This window comes from Lathyrus oleraceus, chromosome 7, assembly GCF_024323335.1.
Source record: "Lathyrus oleraceus cultivar Zhongwan6 chromosome 7, CAAS_Psat_ZW6_1.0, whole genome shotgun sequence".
NCBI lineage: Eukaryota > Viridiplantae > Streptophyta > Magnoliopsida > Fabales > Fabaceae > Lathyrus > Lathyrus oleraceus.
The window spans coordinates 95,456,966-95,464,524 of NC_066585.1; the positions used below are offsets into that span (position 1 = coordinate 95,456,966).

The 7,559-nt window shown below is 38.9% G+C and overlaps 1 non-coding gene across 1 annotated transcript; it reads right to left on the reverse strand.

Annotated features, from left to right (window-relative positions):
- Window positions 1–6,318: 6,318 nt before the first annotated feature.
- Window positions 6,319–6,425, reverse strand: LOC127108569 (small nucleolar RNA R71). Its single transcript, XR_007796099.1, has one exon. It is a non-coding gene; the product is annotated as a small nucleolar RNA R71 (small nucleolar RNA).
- Between the last annotated feature and the right edge of the window lie 1,134 nt (window positions 6,426–7,559).

A 7,559-nucleotide genomic window follows, 5' to 3' on the forward strand; every position in this document is an offset into this window, starting at 1 on the left:
TTCTGTTTGAATGCTTCAGACATGTGTTTAGTGACTGGCCTAGTAATACCTCTAAAGTTTAAGACACTGGATTTCGAAAAGTACAAAGGGGACAGTTGTCCAAAGCATCATTTGGTGTTGTTTTGCAGAAAACTGACTTCACACGCCCATAATAATAAGTTAATGATTCATTGTTTTCAGGACAGTCTGAGTGGGGCATCATTGAGTTGGTACATGCAACTAGAAAGGTGCCACATCCAATCATGGTTGGACCTGGCTAACGCCTTTTTGAAGAAGTACATATACAATTTGTACATGGATCTCATCCGTATGCAGTTGCGAGGTTTATCTCAAGAGAGCAACGAATACTTCAAAGGGTATGCCCAAAGATGGAGAGAGTTAGCTGCTCGCATTCAACTACCACTTTTAGAGAAAGAATTGGTTGAATTTTTCATGGATACCTTGCAAGGTTCGTACTTTGAAAGGATGATAGGCAATAATTTATCTGACTTTTCTCACTTAGTATCAATTGGAGTATGCAACAAGAGCATGCTCAAGAGTGGAAAGATCCAAGACGCCTCGAACATCCAGGCTAGTGAGAGTGAATCCCTTGTTAGTTCCCAAGAGGAAGAGGGGAGGAAATTAATGCAATTTGGGAAGCTCCACAAGCTCCATATTAGACATTGTTCCCTCCACATGGTTAATACCCTCCTGAAAATCGAGGATTTCCTTAGTATCAATAAAAACTCCATATTAGTTGCGTCAATATACTCGACAAAGACCAAGAAAACCAGAGAGGCATATTGATCTTTTTCCAATGTCGTACATTCAAGTACTACCATATTTAATCAAATATGGATTGATAGTGCCGAAGGAACTATGTTCAGTGATTCCTCCATACCCACCATACTTTGACGTTAATGCCTGGCGTGGTTTTCATGTTGGGGCACATGGGCATTCAACTGAAGACTGTAAAGTGCTGAAGAGCCAGGTACAAACGTTGCATGACTCTAAGATGTTCTCATTTGCGCCTTAAGGTATTAGAATCAACAATAATCCTTCACCTGGTCATGTGGGTCCACCAGTGCATGTTATTCCTCATATTGGTCTCGATGAGAAACTATAAAGAAGGCTATCCCAGCAGCAAAGCGAGAGAGGGAAGCCCAGTTCCCCAATGCTGGCAATCTTTAAATCACATCATTACTTTGCATTTGTAGTTTCTTTTCTGTTAAGTGCTACTTGCTTTTAAACATTATTGTTTATAAATGGTATTGTTAATAAAATGAGCATGCATGTTTTGAACGAATCCATTCGTATTCACTCATCTTTTATCATTTATTGAAACAAAAAAATAGCCCTTATTTCCTTAATCAAACTGTTGTTTTAGCAAAGATTGGAGGGAGGATGACGAAAACAAGATACCCATAATTGATGGTAGTATGCTTTAGGATAAAACCTTATTGAGGATGTACAGACATTGTTTCAAATCCCTAAACACCAGAGGTATAAGGAAGATGATCCCTAGTCAACCCCTTCGAGCCAAGGAGTGGGAGTTTCTTTCTGTAAAGAAAAATCCTCAATCTTAACTCGAGGCAGGATAGTCGTCAGCTAATTTGACATGGCGTTTAAACTTCAAAAAAGGAGTGTCCTATTTGAGGATCAATCATACCATATCCCTCACGAGAGGTCGAAAATCACAACGTAATGGTTGTCCTTCACCAACAGAAGGAAACAGACTATCACAACCCTTTCAAATCAAACGAACTGATGTCACACGATTTGTTTTAACAAAATAAAATATAAATCAAAATAAAAAGTAAGAGAGCTCGCTAATTCGAAAACTCGAAAATGAGTGACTTAGACAAAAATTAGGGCACCTCTATGGATTGCAAATTTAAATCAATATAGTAAAAGTAGGGAAATCAAAAACGAAGAAGCAAAAGAGGAATCAAATAGAAAAATCCTCAGCAAGGATAAATTCATGTGGCTACAAACCAAACAAGAGAAGGGTGATTGCCACTCTGAAAACCTCGTTGTTTCATTAACCATCACTTCGAAACCCCTTTTGGAAGATGAGCGCCTGTATCGAACTAGCTGAACGTAGGACTAGAGAACATCGAGAAGAATGGGTGGGTTATATTATGTTTTGAGCCATAAATCCTTTCTTTCTCAAACCGTGAACTAGGCCATGTTATAACCCTCAAAATATCTAATTGAAGCATGGTTATTTCGAAAGCATACTATAGTCAATAAGATCATGTTAAAACTGACTCCTTATTGATATGCTCATCATTTATGTTGATATTAATATGACATTCTCAATTAGTGATCCATTCACTATATATTATAATTTCAGCGAACATGCTTGGATTTCAAAACTAACATAAACATAACATTGTAATTATCATTTCTAAAATGAACATGTTTTACTTGTGAGTAAGCATTTGACATCAAGAAGGTTTCCACAATGAACGTGAATTGAGGGACTTGATGATACCAAAGAACAAAATACCTGAGAACTCCGTTGAACAGGGGCAAGTTATCTTGTTTGACCATATCAGGGGAACATAATGCCTAAGAACTCCGTTGAGCAGAAGGACAAGTCATTTCAAGATTCAGTCAATCTGGGGCAATCACCTCAAGACAAGCCTCTACAAGATTCAGTCTATCTGAGGAAGTTACGTTGAGATTCAACAAATCTCTCAAAAGATCAGTTAGTCAGGGGTATTCCCTCAGAGATCAACCAGCCAGACGCAAAGTCACTTCAAGGCTCGTACTGGGGCATGCCACCCTAAGAGCACAAGAAGTCAATCTCCTAAATATGGTTAATCAGAGGTATATTATTCCAAGACACTGGGGCGGGTCATATCGAGATCGTTCTATGACAAAGTTGCTTCATAACTTATGACTGCAGCAATCCAGGCAGATACCCATTAGACCGGGGCATGACTGATTAGGGAAGGAAGATCTTTTCTATACTTTTGAGGTTGTTCAGAGCAAGAACCATTGTGCGTAGGAAGCTTCTGAGTTCAAGAGGAATTTTGGGGAGTCATGATAAGCACACACCCTAACCTTTCAATAAAGAACCTTGATCTTGATTGATAAACCCAATGGTTATTAGTACCCCAAGTTCTCAATCTTCAAAATACATCCAACCATGTGTAGCTGTATATAACCAAATCTAGACCATGCATCAACGTCTTGCATAAGCAATCATTCATGCACATCATTGCATCATGAAACATGTAACATATTCCATTGAGATGGAGCATTACGCCATGTAAAACAAACATGCATAACTACATGAAAGTCTTTCTCGAAAGCATAAAAGAATCCTCTGTTGAGACTTTTTTCCTCCCCAACTGAGAACATTATCATGAAACTCCTGAGTGGTATTCCCGACAGGTTTTCCCGAAATATATCTTCTTCGTGTTGCCTTTTGCAAGTACCTTTTTGACCTTTTGTCACTTACTTACCTTTTGTGAGTCCCTTTGGCTTCTTGCCAATCTCCTTTACTTTTGCATGAAGAAGATTTTATTGAGATAACTTACCTTTTGTGAGTTTATTTAGTTGCCTTGTGCACATAATCACGTCTCCCCTCATTGCCGTTTGCACAAGAAGGATACCCCTGTCATATCTTTGCATCATGTTTTGTTTCAAAACACCTGATGTAGGTTTGGTAAGTCTCGGGGTTTGGGTAACCATTATTTAAGAACTTCATCCCCGTCATTGTACCTGTGGGACGATATGAAATTTTCGTGCCTACTACAAGGTCCTCATCTTCCAGAGTGTGCCAAAGCACATATTTATATGGCAAAATCCTTTTAAAGTCTAGGTTTCACCTAGAAAATCATGTTCAAACCTTTTTGCCTTTTGCAAATGTTTATGACCTTTCGTCAGTTGCTTACCTTTTGTAAGTATCCCATTGTCTCTCGCATAGGAAGTTTCTTTCAGCTTACCTTTTGTAAGTACCATTTGCCTAGGAAATACCTTGTATTTCTTACTTACCTTTTGTGAGTCCCTTTTTTTTCCTTTTTCATAAAGATTATATTCCCCAACTGCTTACCTTTCATAAGTTGATGACACTGAAATTCACCGTATTTTCGACTCCGATTTCGCATGCATTTTAGTAGTTTCATTGTCATTTTGTTGTGTTATTACTATGTTTCTCTTTGTTTTCAGGTTTTTACTTTAATCGGAGCCCCGATCGAGAAAAGGAGCGAAAAAGAGCTAAAAACCCTAAAATTCAGCATTTTGTACTTGTGGCTCCCAATGTGGCTGGCGCCATAGACCCTGCCATGACGTGTCCTAGCTCAACTTCCCTCAACTGCCACGTTCCCCACTACTTCCACTAAGGCGCCTCAGATTGGCCTTGTGGCGGGCGCCACAAGAGGAAAAGTTTTCCCTCCCATTTTCAAGTTGAAAGGCATCCTTGTCATTTCCATCTTTTTACTTGCTTATAAATAGAAACTCGAATTCAGTTGTTTAGGCATCCAAACTTAGAACAGAGGCAAACTCAGAGCAAAATTTGTTTCACTTAGGCATATATTCAGTATTTTATAGTGGTAATCGCTTCGCATTGGGGTGTTACCACAATTGTGTAATCGGGTTTTGTGATCAAGTCTGTAATCGAGTTTGGAGCACTTTGGAAGGAAGTTAGTTCTGCCGCCATTTTCATTTCCGCTTTGCATTTTATTCAACCCTCCGATTGGAGCAGGTTTTTATTACTTTGCCTTTATCTATTTTATTTTCCCGCACTCGCTTTACTTTCATTTATTTTCCCGCACTCGCACTTTACTTTATTTATTTCTCGCACTCGCTTTACTTTATTTATTTCTCGCACTCGCTTTACTTTATTTATTTCTCGCACTCGCTTTACTTTATTTATTTTCCCGCACTCGCACTTTACTTTATTTATTTCTCGCACTCGCTTTACTTTCATTTATTTCCCGCACTCGCTTTACTTTTATTTAAATTAATGCACTTTTACTTTACCATGTCTAACTAAATCTATAAAGGTTAGAATGTAAGGATCGTAATTAAACCGATAATCCGTACAATTGTTTGTAGAAACACTTAAGGGCTATTTTAACTTTCAACTTAAGTTTTCCCGCACTTAATTTCCGTTGGGTAAGATCGAAAGCCGTCCAACGTCTTTTTAAACTTAATTGTTTTTAACTATTTCAAAAACAGCGAAAGCGCTTTGTTTAGTTCATTAGGAGTTTTTAACTTAAGAAGAAAAGTGATTTTAAAACTATTTTCGGACGCGTTTATAAGTTTAGAGTCTGGTTCGAGAGAACCTCTTTTGGTTAAGAAATCCAGGTTAAAATACTTTTCAACTTAGTCAAGATACTATATTTCTTAAAAATAGGTTTACTACTCTAACGCAATGCGCGCCTTTTTATAAGTGACAATAAGAGGATTTGATTAGGGAGTACAACTTGGTTCTGAATACGCGAAAGCGACAGTTCCCGTTAAATTGGTTCTTTTCAAAGTAGGAAACACTGCCCATAAGTAGTTCTATTAGCAAGTACTTGGATTATTAATTGATTACGTGAATTACATGCGAGCCTGTCTTTATTAATTGAACTTTATTCAGCACTTTACTTTTCATTGCATACTCTTAAAACCCCTGTTTTGATTACCTAAGATAAACACCATAACAATAGATAACGATAGATTGACACTTGGCCTCTGTGGATTCGACAATCTTTTATATTACTCTGACGCGTTCGTATACTTGCGAAAAGCACGCATCATGTTTTTGGCGCCGTTGCCGGGGACCAATTTCGTCAAATTTCATTTCCCTGTTTTTATATCGTTTAGACTTAGGTTATTTCCCTCCGGTCAATGCGAAGAACTCGCAGCACCGGAAGTTTAAGTTTAGTATATCCTTTAGCGGTACCTGAACGTTACGCTCGTGCACGTTTATTCTTTCATAGAATTAGGAGAGTTATGGTCGAAGATCAAAACCAAATACCTCTTAAGGACTTCGCTCAATCATCCAACGAAGAACCTAGTTCTAGTATAGTAAACCCAACTATCCCAGCTAATAATTTTGAACTTAAACCATCCCTATTGCAACTAGTGCAACAGAGACAATTCGCAGGTCTCGCTACCGAGAACCCAAACCAACATTTAAAAATCTTTCTTCAATTAGCAGACACTTTTAAAACCAATGGAGCTTCTCCTGAGGCAATCCGTTTAAGACTATTCCCTTTTTCCCTCAGAGATAAAGCCCTATCGTGGTTAGATTCCCTTCCACCCAATTCCATTACGACTTGGGATAACCTTAGAAGAGTTTTCCTGGCTAGATACTTTCCCCCAAGTAAGACCGTCGTTCTTCGAAACCATATAACTAGATTTACCCAGAACCAAGGAGAATCTCAATTTGAAGCTTGGGAGAGATATAAAGAGTTGTTAAGAGCATGCCCACATCATGGTTTAGAAAATTGGTTAATCATTCAAACCTTCTATAATGGACTTCATTACAACACTAAGATGACCATCGACGCTGCCGCAGGCGGTGCACTGATGAACAAACCTTATCCTGAAGCTAGTGCCCTCATCGAAGATATGGCTCAAAACCATTACTCATGGGGAGTCGAACGAGCGACAGCTGAGAAGAAAGAAGCTCAAGGAGGAGTTCATGAACTAAGCTCTATAGACATGATGCAAGCTAAAATGGACGCATTAGCCCTTAAGGTCGAGCATATGTGCATAAACCCGAATACTGCAGCCGTAGTTTCTTCGGATTATGAGATATGTGCAACCAAGGGACACCAATCTGCAGAATGCAGTCTATTAAACGAAACCCACTCCGAGCAAGTGAACTACACCCAAGGAAACCCGTACTCGAATACTTATAACCCTGGATGGAGGAATCACCCGAACTTCTCCTATAAAAACAATAACCCTATCCAAAATAATGCACCTCCGAGACAATCTAGTTACCAAGCCCCAAGATCAAATCAACCTATGCAACCTGTGCCACCAAAGCCGAGCCTTGAGAAAATTATGGAAAATTTTATCACTGCTCAAACCCAATAAAATGAAGAGTTCATGAACCAAAACATTCATGTTAATGAACTAATTACCCAGTTAGGAACTAAGGTTGACCAAATAGTTACTCATACCAAGATGCTTGAAACCCAGATCTCTCAGGTAGCTTTAAACCAAGCCCCTCAGACTACACCTGGAGGACAGTTCCCTGGACAACCTCAACAGAATCCGAGAGGGCAAGCCTATGCCATTAGCCTACGAAGTGGGAACGCTTATGATAAGCCACCAAACCCAAGATTGAGTGAACCCGAAACTTCTGAGGAATATACCAAACCCCCAGACAAAGTAAAAGAACCAGAGGAATCTGGAAACCAGGAAGGTCAAGAAAAAGGAGAAAAACCTAAAGATAAAACTTACGTACCACCCCCGCCATATAAACTACCTATACCATATCCGCAAAGACTCAAACAAACCCAGATCAATAACCAATATCAGAAATTTATTAAAGTTATAGAAAAACTTCACGTAGAAATCCCTTTCACAGAATCCATCACCCAAATACCTTCTTATGCAAAGTT